The sequence below is a fragment of the Buceros rhinoceros genome, unplaced genomic scaffold (genome assembly GCF_000710305.1).
Source record: "Buceros rhinoceros silvestris isolate BGI_N320 unplaced genomic scaffold, ASM71030v1 scaffold1942, whole genome shotgun sequence".
NCBI classification, from domain to species: Eukaryota; Metazoa; Chordata; class Aves; order Bucerotiformes; family Bucerotidae; genus Buceros; species Buceros rhinoceros.
In genome coordinates, this window is record NW_010398099.1 from 19,512 (window position 1) to 33,779 (window position 14,268).

The window sequence follows — 14,268 nt, forward strand, 5'->3', positions numbered from 1 at the left end:
GAACTGTAACTCATGTTAATGTTTCAGTGTTTTCACTTAGGAGCTTTTATGTACAGATTAATTCTCTCAAGCTGATTCAAAGCCCGGATGCTATTCGGTTTGGGTTTTTTAATGTATAACCAAGTAGGAAAGCTAATCTTGTCCTGTTCTCTGGTCTGTCTCCTTCTTCCCCAAGGTGTGTAATTTAAGATAAAAATCCAATTAATGTTGAAAAACTACAGCAGAGGTTCTGGGGCAGCATCAAGAAGCTTGAACACCCTGAAGCTTTATGCAACTGATGGCATAAAGAGCTTCTGTTGTTCTTTCAACCCTTGTGTTGTGTAAATTCAGAAAACATTTGAAGATCCTGGTCAGGATCTACAAGCAGAAGAGCAAAAATTTTGCAAGAGTTCAAGCTTTTGCTGAAATTAGAAGTGCTCCGGATCATGCAATACAGCAAAATTTACTTTTTTCTTACTCTACAGCTCTGTCTTAGCAATATTCAAACCTAAGAGCAGTCTTCACTTGTTCACAGGGACAGATGTGCTCCTCTCTAGCTCTGTCAGCATCTCGTTTGGCTTTAGTAATCCAAGATATACATAGCCAGGGGCAGGGGCTCCCCAGAGAGACCAGTGGACCGAAACACACACAGAAACCTGTGGGAGTTAAGAGGAAGGAAAAGAGTGTCAGGTGTAATCTGACTGTCAGCTTTATCTGACTTCCCTTTGTCTGTGGTGAGCTGGTGGGGTGGCACAACCCAGAAGGGAGTAGGACAAAGGATGAAGATGTGGCTGAACCGTTTCAAGGAGGCGCTGGTTCGTCATCTCTCGGGTACAGCCTTTCCCAGGGAGTTTCAGGGAAGCCTCTTGGGATGTGAACTGCTGTTGCTGAAGGGTGTAGGGAGGAAGATAACTCCTAATCTGCAAATAAATAGGTAGAGCCTTGGTGTGTGTGGAGGGAAGGTTCCTAGCTGGAGAGCAGACTGGCTTACAGTACCTGCAGGTCTCCCTGCAATAGGATTGGATAGGAGTTTTGTGTGTGTGTAGGGGGAGATTTTGCAACATGAGAATACGTCACTTGGGTGATACTGGTGAGGATGAAATGCTTCAGGTTTTTATGTCTAAAATGACTTTTCAGTGAGGTTAGAATATACAATGTTTTTGCTTTTAAAGCTCAAATCAACCCCTGAAAGCTGAACTCGGAGACCGCACATCTGCAGCCTTTGTTTCCAGAAGTGTGGTGGTGGCAGCTTTTCACTACAATAAGTAAAAAAAAAAAAAAAAATTATAATTGGGACTTTTGCCTGGGACAGGACTTGTGTGCTGGAAAAAAGCCTAACTTGTATCATTGTCAACGGGTTTCTATCTCCTTTATAATTGTGACTTTTGCCTGAGACAGGACTTGTGTGCTGGAAAAAAGCCTAACTTGGATCATTGTCAACGGGTTTCTATCTCCTTTGCTCTCTGACAGAGAGTACCTGGAGAGGCTGAAGAACCTATAGCTTCTTGGCAGAGAGTTCCTGCATTCCTGGTGAAAGCTTCCCAGCGTGACTGGCGTTCTCGCTGGGGTAGTTACAATCTGATTTTTAGTTTTCCTGTATATTTGAGTTAGAGCAGTACTGTTTCATTTAAATCTTCCCTCCCTTTGGTCTGAAACTGCACTCGAAGAATTAGGGCCAAATTTAATGGTTCACAAAAGCACAGGAGGAAGAAGAGGGATATTCTCAACTCTACTACATTGTACCTGCACTGACTGCCTGTATTCTGCAGAGGCAGGGGAGACTTACAGGAGTCATCAGATTCACCTGCAAAATGTAAATCCTCATTGATTTAGAAAGCCTGAGCAGGCTGTGACAGGGACTCTCCATCCATTGCCTGTCGTGACAGCCATCGTATATAAAGAAGAGCTCCAAACTATTTTCAGAAGTTGAGTCTTGATACTTAGAATCATGTGCCCAGTAGCAATATTGGTTTTATAGCAATTTATTATCTTTCCGTGCCTCCTGTGTCAGCCTGGCTGTCATACAGGCAGTGAATTGCCAATCTTTTTTTTTTTTCCATCCCTGTAGATGATAACCAGTTTAACACCTCTTCCCTTGCTTACATCCATCTCTGTTTTCAAGATATCAGCTACTTGTTGTCTCAGATGGTCTGAAGAATGTCACTAGTTAAATTCAAGTGTCCTCAACTGCCATACGTGCTTTTGGAGCCTGCTGCTGCTATTGCAGAAGGGCTGTTGTGCTTTCAGTCTTACCGTTCCGTTTTTTCCTGGCTGTGTTAACTGAGTGTTTAGTGAATTCACCAAACCTTCTCCTTGTTTCCACTTGTTCTGGTTTGGTTCAGAGCCGCCCCATGAAGATGTGCGTGGGCTGTTTAGGGAGGAGAGGGGAGTGTGAAGGGCCACAGCAATGGCATGTCATAGCAGACGTACCACAGCAGAGGGGAAGCTATCGATAACCAGATGGGGAGATCTGCTTGCTTCTCACCTGGACTGTCTCACCAGGCTGTTGAGCCCTTGGATGGACCGTTGCCTTCGCAGAGATTGTTGCCTTCATCAAGAGATGATTTTTGGGGGCCGCCTGTCAGGAAACAGCCTTTCTCACCACTAGATGAAAATGCATTTCCCCCTTCTCTGTCCTTTTCAAATAAATAATTATTCTGTGTAATGTCCCTTTTTTTTGTGAGGAAAGAATAAGCAAGAGCGATTCATACAAGTTGATGCCATTTAACCTTCCTGGGCAAGGTGATAGCAGCACTGAAGGAGAAAAATCCTTTATCAGAGCTGTACATGGTGTGGTGATATTGCACTTGACGGTCTAGTAAATCTCTAGGAACTGAATCAGTCTAATGTCTTGAAAGCAGACAGATAACAATAGGCCCTACAGCTGTGTTATTTGGTTGAGTAGCTAAGTGGATGGGGGATGTTTTAGCTGGATGCAATCCCTGTGCTGAAAGATCGCAGATAGCTCTGTAGCTGCTATTAGAGCACAGCTCACTGGGACCAAATAATTACTGTATAATTTAATGCCAATACAAACAACATAAGCTAATGTGTTTGTTCTCCTGTAGAAATGCTTTGTCCTTTAAAGCTGCTCCTGCCAGTTCCTCAAAGTCATCCTACAGCCTTCTGTGTCCCCTCATGCATCTTAAATGAGATCAGTAACTTCCTAGGCTGGCTCTAGTGGAGTGGCTCTCTCCACAGAGCCGCTCTCTGAAGCTGAAAGCAATGCAATCCTAAGGACATCCTGCTGAGTAAGGAGAGTTTCTGTTAATGTGTAATCGAGTCGTGATAAGACCAGCTAATAAAGACAAGGTTCCCAACAAGTGGCACGGGACAATGAGCAGGGAAATGGCGTATGGAAAACTCTGTGATTAATTGTGACCCCTGACGCCAGTGTTCAAAGAAATGTCACCCAAGGAGGATGTGTGGGCATGTTACTGAAGGGAAGGGAAAGCAGGAGGAATCTAGGGAGAAGAGTAGAAAGCAGGAAAGTGACTGTACCTCTGTGACCATGCAGGCAGCACCCTGACCCTGGGGAAGGCTATCCAAGAGCAGTTCAGTCTCAGGGCCTCCATAGCTGAAAGGCCAGAGGGAATTCAGTCCTGCTCCTAGGGGCTGATTTGTTTTTTTAGTGCGTGGAGATGGGCTTGCTCCTGATCACTCTCTGGGGGGGCTTTGGGCCAGGCAGTGGAGGAGCTCAGGAGGAGCACCTGGCCCTGGAAGAGCCTGTCAGCAGCGAGGGGCAGGACAGCACATGGCATCTCCGTTATATGTGGTGGTCTTTACGGTGCTGTTGCCACTGCCAAGATCACTCTTGCTGGGTATGTATCTTGCTGTATCACTGCCAATTTTTTGATCCAAGATGTAAATTAATCTCTGGGCCAAATCACTCCCTATCTGGCCTACCAAGCTTTAATCTTTTCCCCTTTCAGAGGAGTATCTTAAAATTGTGAGCTGTGAATGCTAAAAGGTAATCTTAGTCTTAGATGTTCCTTGCTGGGCAGGGGACAATCGTAAACCATATGTTGCCCAAGTGAGGGCAGTTCTGTGGAGCTGCATTTATTTCTGAGTATGCCACTGTGTGTCAGGCTTCAGCTTTGCTGAAGAAAACAGCCAGAAAACAGCCACTGACTGGTACTGCAACTCCAGGAAAGAGCTGGTGAGCACAGGTAGGAGGGGAGAAGGATGGAAGAAAGAAGAATATTGGTACCTTGGATCTGCAAGTACTCTTTCTGAACAGCAGCTGCAACAAATAGGATGTGGGCATATTCTTTTTTTTCCTCACCTCTGTACATCTGTCTTGTAAACTGAATGGTTTTGAGAATCTGATAGTCTGGAACATATTTGAAGTGTTGATCTAGTGTTGAACAAATGCAAGTGTCAATTAAGAAATTGCTATCCACGTGTGATAATTCGGGAAGAAGATCCTTCCAAAGAAGTGCTGATCTTTCTTCTCTGTGAGCTTGTTTCTTGGCTTGCTTAGGTACTGGTGGCTGTGGTTCAGGAGTAGCAAATTAAAATCAGTTATGCAAGGGATGGGAAGTAGGGCAAGTAGGCAGCTAGCATCGAGAAGTGGATGGTAAAAGCCCGATAAGCTCTGGGTAGCTCTTATATGTAGTCTCATTCTTGTTATATTTAAAGGAAAAAAAGATGATCGATGCTGTGAAGGTGAATGAAGGACTTTAGTGTGCAGGATGCTGAGGAGACATCGGTTTTGGATCTACCATCTGAGAACTGGGACGAAGCTCAGTTAGTGTTGCTGGAAGAGTCTGTCAACCACAGGCCAGCAGGAGCTGTTCATGTAAACGCTGCCCCATGCCTGCTGTGTCCTGCAGTTCTTTTTGCAACTGTGCAGGTAAATCAGCAGTGTTTGCCAAGAAGTTGATATTAGGAGGAGAGCCAGGAGTTATGTCTCTGGCAGGCTGAGGCTGCAGATGGCCACAAACAGTGGCTCCGGGAGAGGTGGGTATATCTCTTTTTCGGAAGGGGTGTCAACACTGTGGTGAAAATTGTAAATGCTCTGTGCTTTGCCTGTTGAAGGTCGGTGCAGCAGCATCCGTAGCTATCCTGAACTGAGGAGTGGCGCTTTTACGGAGCGAAACCTTTTCCCTTCTGTCAGGGGTCATCTGGAAGTTATCTGTGAGCAGAGGAGGAAAGCTTCAGTGACCTGTATGACTTCAGTTCCTAAGTCACTTGTATAAAAAACCCCAACTCCTTCTAAATGAGTAAGAGAGGAGTGGTAAAAGACTCAAGAAAACAGTTCAACCCCCCGAAAGGCCAAACCCATCATCATAAGCCTGTTCTGTGGTGTGACTTGCTGCTGCCCAGCTGAGGACAAAGCACTGAAGACATCCTTCAGTGCCACCACCCCACCGCCTGCTCACTTGGAGAGAGGCATACTTAGACTTTGTTCAGATGCTGAAATGCCCTTGAAAGCAAAATCCCCCAAGAGGAGGGGTTTGGAGATAACATTGCGCTTAGCAAAACCCTGTCTGTGCCGCGAGGCTCTAATGTGCTGTGGCGAGGGTAGCCGGGACTCTGGGATGGTGCTTAATGCAATTACACCCTGGCACTTCGTGGCCAGCACAGATGCTTGGTCCAGTGTCTTTCCCTTGGACAGCATAAAATTGGTGTCTGTGAGTCTGAAAAGAGTGACGCTGCCCAGGTTCAAGCACAGGCCAAGTATGAAGAAAACAAAGCTCAGTGGCCTCCTGTGATTTAGACGGGCAAAACTCCCGCGCCCGAGGACAAAACTGCGCTCTTTGGATAAGCGCTTATCGTTCTTGAAGCTGGCACAGCAGAGCAGAGCAGCCCATGCTTCAAAAAGCAAAGTAATTAATTCTCCTTGCTCCTGGCCACAGCAGTCTCTGTTGTGCAATGCTGCACTGCAACCGGGCATGGAGAAACTTTCTTTCCAATCAAAAGAAGTATTCATTTTTCTGCTCTGACACAGCAGGGTTGGTCTTCCTTTTAATATTACATTAATATTGAAGACAATGTCTGCCTTGCCTTTCCATGACCTTCAGCATGTGGCTTTGTGGCAAAATTTTCATCCCACTGCATTCAAACGCTGGCATTGAAAAGTAAAAAAAAAAAAAAAAAAAAGATTAAAATTCCTTTTGTTTAAATCCCTAATAGGGAGCCTTGAGGCACGCTGCCCTTCAAATGTGGGGCATGCTTGGCCTGTGCTCCTGGCTCTGGGCTCTTCACCTGGGCTTTGTCAGTGTTGTGGAAAGCGGGTCAAACCCACAGACCCCCCCCCGTGCTGACCTAGGTGCTCCCTGCCCACTGATTGCCCAGCTGACGTTGAAACCTGGTGGTAGCTGAATTTGGGCTGGAGGAAAGGTTTGGAGCTGGGCTCCCCAGTCTGGGGTACTTCTGCTCTCCCTCTGTGTAATGGGGCTAATGATGCCAAAACCTCTGGCATCCTATTTCTGTCACAGCTCCTCCAGATGTGTCCCCCATTCTTAGCATGTGCAGTGCCTATCTCCAAATACGTCACAAGTGCAATCGGTAACGCCACCAGTTGATCAGATTTAGTGCTGATTTAAATTCCTGGCTGCAGGGAGCCTCCCTGGCTTTTCAGGGCCAGCTCCCCTGCTCAGCATTCTCCCCTCACCTGGAGGCAGTCTCGGGGGAGAGCAGGGGGGTAACGGTGGAAGCTATGGCCAACCCAAGTGAAAGTAAATGTTCAAAAGCGCCGTGGGAGAACCTGGAGCAGAGTTGTAGGCAATATCACTAGAGAGCTGCCCAATCAGCCTGAGTTTGCGTGAGACCCTGGCTACAATGAACAGGCACTGGGGAAGATGGCTTTATGGAGGGGTTTAACAGTCGGGCCACAAGACGTGACGCTGCTGTTTAATGCACGTCTTGGGAGCGCACTGAGGCAGGAGGCAAAGTCAAGTGTTTCCACCTCGCTGGAGAACCGCATCATCATTCAGCAGCATTAGCTGACGGCCCCAGCGCTGAGCTGAGAGGGACTGCCATGGCTAGAAGGTGACAAAAGAGCTAAAGATTTGAACATTTAGGTACAGATGTATGTTTAATGCCACCAAGAGGCAAAACACCTTACGGTATTAGATACTTTGCCTGAGCAGTGGGGAGAGGCCGAAGAGGCTGGATGGCTCCGTTGCTCTCAAGCTGAGGAGATAGCGATGCTCTTAATACCGACAGGGATTTGATTGCACATGCATGCTGATGTGTTATAAAGCACCCCAGGGCATGCTGTGAGCTCCTGCTGTAAACGGAGGAGAAATTCCACCTCTGTGGGAATAAAGGAACAGCTGCAGCGGTGGCCAGAAATGCCAGCTGGGCTGGGGGGAGCACCCAGCACCTTCTGTGGGGCCTCCCAAAACAAGGGCTGCTGGCAATGGGAGACGGGAGATGTTTAGGGAGAGACTTAACGTTGGAGCAAATTACGGCAGGAAGGTGAAGCAGAAAGCTTCACCCAGGCAGGAGTGCTGGGGAAGAGGGATGTGCCAGTGGGATCATGTGGGATGTGGGTACCTGGGGAGCACCAGTCCCTGCTCACTCATTCTGCCTTTACGTCTTTGCCTCTTGAAAAGGGAAAAGTTTTTGAGTGAAAGAATAAGAAACACAGGCAAAACAGCAATGATTTGATAAAAATACAAAATGAAGCTTCCTTGCTGGAAGCCAAGCCAAGGCCAAGCTGAACTCCAGCTCTTGCCTTTAGCACAGTCTTGTGAATAGCTGCATACGTCTCTCTCTCTCTGTCCATAAACGTGGGTTAATGGTATTATTCCTTTAACTATCTCAGATGTGTTGCAAAACCAATGTTTGGGTGGTTTTTGTTTTGATTGTTTGCTGCACACTGTACTTTATATGATATATTGCACTGGGATGATCTAGACTTCTAAGAAGAAGAAAAAAAAAAGAGTAAGGAGAGGGCGAGTTTGTGTACTGAAGCAGCTTCATAACTGTCCCACTTACTGTGCCTGAGCCACTTTGCTGGCGTGTGGGTCTCACAAACGATGAGCCTTGCAATGCAATTAGAACTACCACTTTAGAGCATCAGGTCTGATGGAAATACGAAAACAATGGAAAAACCCCGCTTTTGCTTACTGCGCTCTAGACGTGTGCTGTGTGATTAGGTCTGACAATTACCCGGTCACTCAGCTCTTACCTCCGTCCTCGCTAGAGCTTGCAATAATCTGATTGGGATATGGTTCAACTGCGTAGCGTGAAAACCCTTTGTTTTTTTATGGCTGCTTTTTCATTCCTTTGCTGCATATCTCACATTCTCTTGCTCTTGAGATGCTTGCTTTTTCTGCTGTACTACGAATATTTCCAGAAATATGCTCGAGTCATAACCACTTTCCATTAGTTACTGATCCAGTGAGTACAAGAGTCCCCACTTCTGCTGATCTAAATGGTCTCGGGTCTCTTTTTCCTCAGGAGAAGGTTAAAAAAGTTCCTCTCAGCACTGGTGTGCTCTTTTCTTGCTATCAGGAGGCCAAACGGGCTTCCTACAATGCTGCCTTATGTGTCTGTCTTTATAATAAATACTTTTCCCCCCCTCCTGTGAGTAGGATTTCAGGATGTGTCTTCCCCCTACTTAACAATATCTGAGGGCCACAAGAAGATGGGAGGGAGGTCTCCATGCCTAAATTTCTGCTAATGGTGAATATAACATGTAAGTCTCATTTAGTTTGGTTGCTGTTTGATCTATTTTTCTAGATTTTAAACTATCACCTCGTAATTATCATTACAGTCATAATCCTGGAGATTTCTTGCATAACCCAGCATTTCCCCTCTGGCCCGTGCTGGTCCACGTGGTGCTGGGACAGCCCTTCTTCTGAGTGTGATCCCTGTATGCTGGGCTTCACCCTGCAGATGCAGACTCCCTGCAGCACTCCCTTGCTGACTTTCAAAGTGATACCTTAAATGAAATTCCCAAAGGTCAGCATCAGAGATTAGAAATGATGCCACTGCAGTCATGTTTTCCTTAAAAAAAAACCCCAACCAACCAGTAAGATTTCTGAAAAACTGATTATTTAGACTGCAGACAGATTTGTATATGCTGAAGTTTCTGCCCCAAACCTTCCCAAGGTCAGGCTGGATGGGGCTTTGAGCAACCCGCTCTAATGGATGATGGCCATGGTAGTGGGATGGGCCAAGATGATCTTTGAAGGTGCTTTCTGACCCAAACCACTCTGTGATGCTGTTGTACTCTGCTGGCTGAGTGATCTCTCACCATGATGACATTTAATAAGGCTTCTGTCTGACCTGTCCTAAATTGTACTGTGTTATTTCGTGCCTGAGGTCCCCAGCTCTCTGACAGCAGTGAGGAGCTAACGGCAGCTCATTTGCTGAGCAGCACCTTACAGACCAGGCAGGAGAAGTAATGTGTGTCTACAACAAAACCCATCCTCTTGTCGGCATACAAGCAAACTAAATTAAGAAAGTAGAGGCCACCTAATTCAAGTTGTTCCTGGCTTCCAAGTGATGGATTTTTCTACGAGCCATATTTAAAAAAAAAGTGGTGCACAAGTGGAAAAATCAGATTTTTTTTTTTTAAATTTTGGAGTTTTTTTTGTCTTAACTAGCTGTCTTCTGACTAGAACATTTTAAGACACAGCGTGAAAGTTGTCAATCAAAACCTGAGCACCAGGAATGGCTGGTCCTGAGGGTCCTGCCTGAGAAAGGCTGTCCCCTTGCTGCAGAGTTTTGCTGGGTGCAGGGCCAGCCACACTCCGTGGCGCAAATGCCAGGCTCCTGCGCACGGGGGAGGCAAGGCTGTGTGGGAGGAAACTCCGTGTCAGCAGCCTATTTTCATCCGTGTGCCACGAAGCCCCATGGCCACGGCCGTCCCTAATGGCCGGTGCGGCACAAAACTGTCCCCATGGTGGTGTGCAACGAAGCCCCATGGCCAAGGCCGTCCCTAATGGCCGCTGTGCGCAAACAATGTCCCGATTGTGCCTCGCCGCTTGGACTCTCCTAGAGATGCAATTACTGCGTCTGTATTAATTAAAAACAAAGCCTGCTTGCAAGGCCCAGTCTGTGAGCCCGTCCGGCAGGCACTGAATTGTGGAGACCTGGGCTGCTTTAAGCTGAAAAAAAAAAAACCCCTGGATCAGCTTTCGCCGATGAAACCTGGTGTCTGAAGGTTTGGTATCGCACCACAACCTGCCTGCACAAACCCACCCCGTGCTGCTGTTCCGCCAACGCTGGCAAAGGCTGTGTCAGTCTTTTGCAAGCCCGTTTGTTTGCTGTGGGAGAGCTTCAGCTTTATTATCTGTGCAATGACAAACTCCAGGGCTGCTGCTATTGTTTCATTTGAATTGCAGATGTTAAAGCGCCCCAGTCCAGGCCCCTAATCCCACTGTGTCTGGGGGCTGTACAAACCCAGGTGGGTCTTGTTCTTCTTAAACCGCCTGCTGAGCTCCTTGGGAGTGCTGCTGCTTAAGCAAAATAGGTCAGCGCTCCAGACACACAGTCGTAGGCGCACATCAGACAGGAGCGATGCAAACTGGAATATTAAGCTGCGAAGTGGCTGTAAAAACTGTGCACAAGGGCAATTAAAATATTAGCATCCTTTTATGTAAGCAAAGCAGACAGAAGTGTCAATTAGTTTCAGTTACAACTTCAGAGTCCCGGAGGAGCATCCTTGGAGGCGTTTCCTTTTTGGTTACCTGATACATCTATTGATTTGACAATTTGCACAGGGCATAAGGATGTGAGTGTGTGGGCATCCTACCACCCCCCCACAGGAGTACAATGCACAGCAGCACCATGTGCTTACTCACAGTCAGGCTGCCTTTGCCCACGGAGGAGCCGAGGTCACTACCCCACCTCTTGTATGACATGGAAACACAGTGTGTGCTGCCCCATCCAGACTGTCCTCTTCAGCAAGGAACTAGACAACTTCAGTGTAAGGAAGGGCACTGAACGCTTGTGGCTGCCCACTGCAAACCTCCCGCAACACTTAAATGTTGTGCTGATGATTAATAAAAATAACTCCGTATGGGTGAGGCACGGGGACAGTTTCATTCAGGTTGTGACTGCAACCAAAATAAAGGTGTCTCCCAAGTCCCCATTCCCAAGTGGTACCCGCCTCCCTTGCACAAGGAAGAGCCATCTAACACTGGGAAAAAGCCATCAGGAGTTCAGAGAGTTCACTTTAATCTGGTCAGCATTTGCCAAGCCGATTACTGCAAAACCAGTTAAAACCCTAATTGCAGCTTTAAAGATGCTGAGCTGTTGTGCATGAAAGAGAGGGAGTGAAGAGACTGAGTTTGTTTTTAAAATGGAATTAAAAAAAAGAGAGATGAGAAAAAGGTTACTAAAATGTTTAGCCTTTGTTTTATTGAGTTACAACAAATGAGCAACAAGTTAGAAAAGAAGTCGGATTTACTCAAACTCCCTAGCATCCTATTTGTGCAGCGTACTGAAAGGTGGGTAAGTTTTCTGAACTCAGCTCGTCAGAAGAATGCACTGGACGGCTCTTGCACCCGCTTGCCAACACACCCCTGCTCCCACTTTCACTTCTCCTCATCACACGTGCACAGACAGACGCCCCCACACAAATCCAAATTAGCAGTATTTGGAAAAAAAGTGCACTCGGGGCCTAGGATTGATCTAAAAATTTAGTGGCAAGGGTTAATCAGGAATTTCTGTTGTGCGCTACAACATCTAAAGCTGGAGGGCAGACTGTTGGTTATGCTGTCCATCGTTGTACCAAAGAAACACAAACAAGTTTGGGTTATGAAGCATTTTCATTTCCTTGTTCCAACCCCTCTGGGGGTTGTACTGCAAGTTTAAACAAAAAGTGCTAATTCCTTGATCTCAGGAAAAAGCGAAGGCAAAGATACATTTTTAAGAAGTGTTCAATAGCCCTGAACACACTGGCTGTAGGTATAAGGCAAAAAAAAAAAAAAAAACCAACACAGGAAAAAAGTCATTTTAGCCACATCTTCAGAGACCACAGCTTGGGCTGGCTTTTGGAAAGTGAAGTACTGGAGCTGGAGAAGACTTGCCTTGTAGGAGCACGGAAAAGCAAAGATTTAAATACTTCAACCAGTAGCAAGTGGCCATAAAACAAAACAAAAAAGTCAAAACAAGAAAAAAACCCCCACCACTCCAGAATGACCCTCCCCAACCCTGTAACGCATTTAAGTGGGCTGAAATGTAAACCGGGGTGGGGATCTGGGCTCAGATGTTGATCCACACCAACAGGACTCCAAAAGCCTGCAAATCTGTCTTAGAATGCTTCAGAAAAAAAAAAAACAAAAAACTCCTCTCCCTCCCCCACAAAAGACACCTCCCTCCCCCGAACCAACCCCCACGTTTTGCAATGGCATTGTGTGCAAGAATAACTTGCACCTATTAAAAAGTTAACAAAATTTCCACATCGTACAAATCTGTTCCAGTAGAGGAAGAAGCTGGGCAAGAAAGTGGGTGGGAGAGAAGGAAGGAGACACCTATGTACAAGGACCCCTTCATCTCATTCTTTTTCTTTCTCTTCTTTCTTAATGCAGTAGTAGGACTTTGGCACTATAAACGATCCCATGATGATGCTCCACAAGAGTATTTCTCGCTGTGCCTCCTCAAGCGTGGTTTGAGACTTGGAGTTACAACACGCTATCTCACCCCAGGCAGGAAAATAGAGTTTTCTTCTATTTTCAGACAGCATTTCCCCTTCAACGTCAGGACAGTGCAGCTGAGGAGTTCCCCTGCAAAAATTATAAAAGCAGTGTATTATTTTTGAAAGCACTATGAACAACTAGTTGAGCTGTCAACTAACACAGCATCCAGTTTACATCCCTGCACACGCGGCAGCACTGTGTTTTGGTTTGGCCGTGCCCTGAAGCCTATCCCTATCACAGCCCGATGCTGCGGTAGGGTGCCAGATTTTTGCTGCATGTAACACCCGGCTAATAACCCCCTATAGATTTCTAACAGGGACGCGCAGCGCAGCCTTGTCTGCCGATACCTCACTGCTACACATCTTGAGCAGATCCTCGTGCTGGCTCAGAGATGATGTGCACATGGGTTGGGTGCAGCTGCTTCGGGACTACAGCACAGATGGTGCTTGAGGCAAGAAGACTTGAGGTCTTTCTTCCCTAGTAAATCCTCTCATTAAATAAAAAATTTTAGAAACTTATTATACAAAGTGCAAGACAATGGGAAAATCTGCACGTGCCTATGGTCTGCAGAGCAGCTCCCTCGCTCTGCTACAACTCCTGCACCTAAATAAAGGCTCCACCATGGACCAGAGATTAAAAAACAACCCCCTCAAAACGAGCCTTCAAATACTTGCCCACCTACACACATCCCCAGTTCCCGGCACAGAGCAAGGGCTCTATGACAGAGATTACCCACTGCGTTTTTCCCCATTGAGGTGGAAATGTGCAAGAAATGCAAGCACCCACTCAGACTGGAGCTGCATGCAGCAGCACGAGGCGGCTTTCCTGCACCATTCTCCTCACCCATCCTGCTGCAGCGCTTACTGAAACCTGAGCTAACCAGTTATTTCACACCTTTTATGATCGTCGCTACCAGGTCTGTTATTTTCCACAAAAGCAGCGAGCTCTTCCTGGCATCTGCAAGGCAGAAAGCAATGTGGCTGAACCCAGTAAAAGGGCATGGGCTTGCATCAACACCAAAGGCAAAAGTCCTCCCCAGCCTTGCGACCTTTCCTCAAACAGCCCCCTCCTCCTCCTAGCTCAATGGAAAATTTTAATTGCTGTGTTGGGTTTTGTTTTCCCCTCTGCAGTCTGTCAGCGCGTTACAGCCTGGGTCACCTCACTGGTTTCAGGGGAAATGGCAAGTCCTCTGCACTCTCTGCTCCCTGCAACACTTAGGGGTGATGCGAGTTCTACAAAAACCATTGGTCAATCCCAGACTGACTTCAGGATGGGACCTTGGAGCCCAACACCAGTAACAGGCACTATAGTGGCTTTTTGGATGAAACCCTAAACCACAAAAAACCAAGAACTTGGACAGAAAGAGAGGGAAACCCCAGCAGTGATCACTTTAACCAGTTTTGGACACCTAGGAATGCACTGGGCTACCAGCAACTGAGTGATCTCAGCTCCTGCAGTGGTGCAAAAGGGGTTGGAGACACCAAGAGGACCCAGACCATCTTTGATGTCCAGTACGATGCATATAGCAGAAGCAACAAGTGACTGACTTCCTTTGCTCTTGTTTTCTTCTGCTGTGCATCTCCCGGACGCAGTTTTCCTTTGGCACATCTCCACAGAGCAGTGGTCACAGCCATCAAGAGAAAAGGCATGCATCTTCTGGAGTGTCCACCTACCTCATTCCTGC

At 46.8% G+C, this 14,268-nt stretch overlaps 1 protein-coding gene across 1 annotated transcript in view; it reads right to left on the reverse strand.

The window, feature by feature from the left end:
• Positions 1 to 12,615: 12,615 nt before the first annotated feature.
• The window catches only part of ZHX2 (zinc fingers and homeoboxes 2), an 8,031-nt gene continuing 6,378 nt past the window's right edge, over positions 12,616 to 14,268 (reverse strand). Inside the window, exon 2 of the mRNA XM_010130948.1 lies at positions 12,616 to 12,671. The gene's annotated coding sequence lies outside the window, so the exon portion shown is untranslated. The remainder of the gene's footprint in view (positions 12,672 to 14,268) is intronic.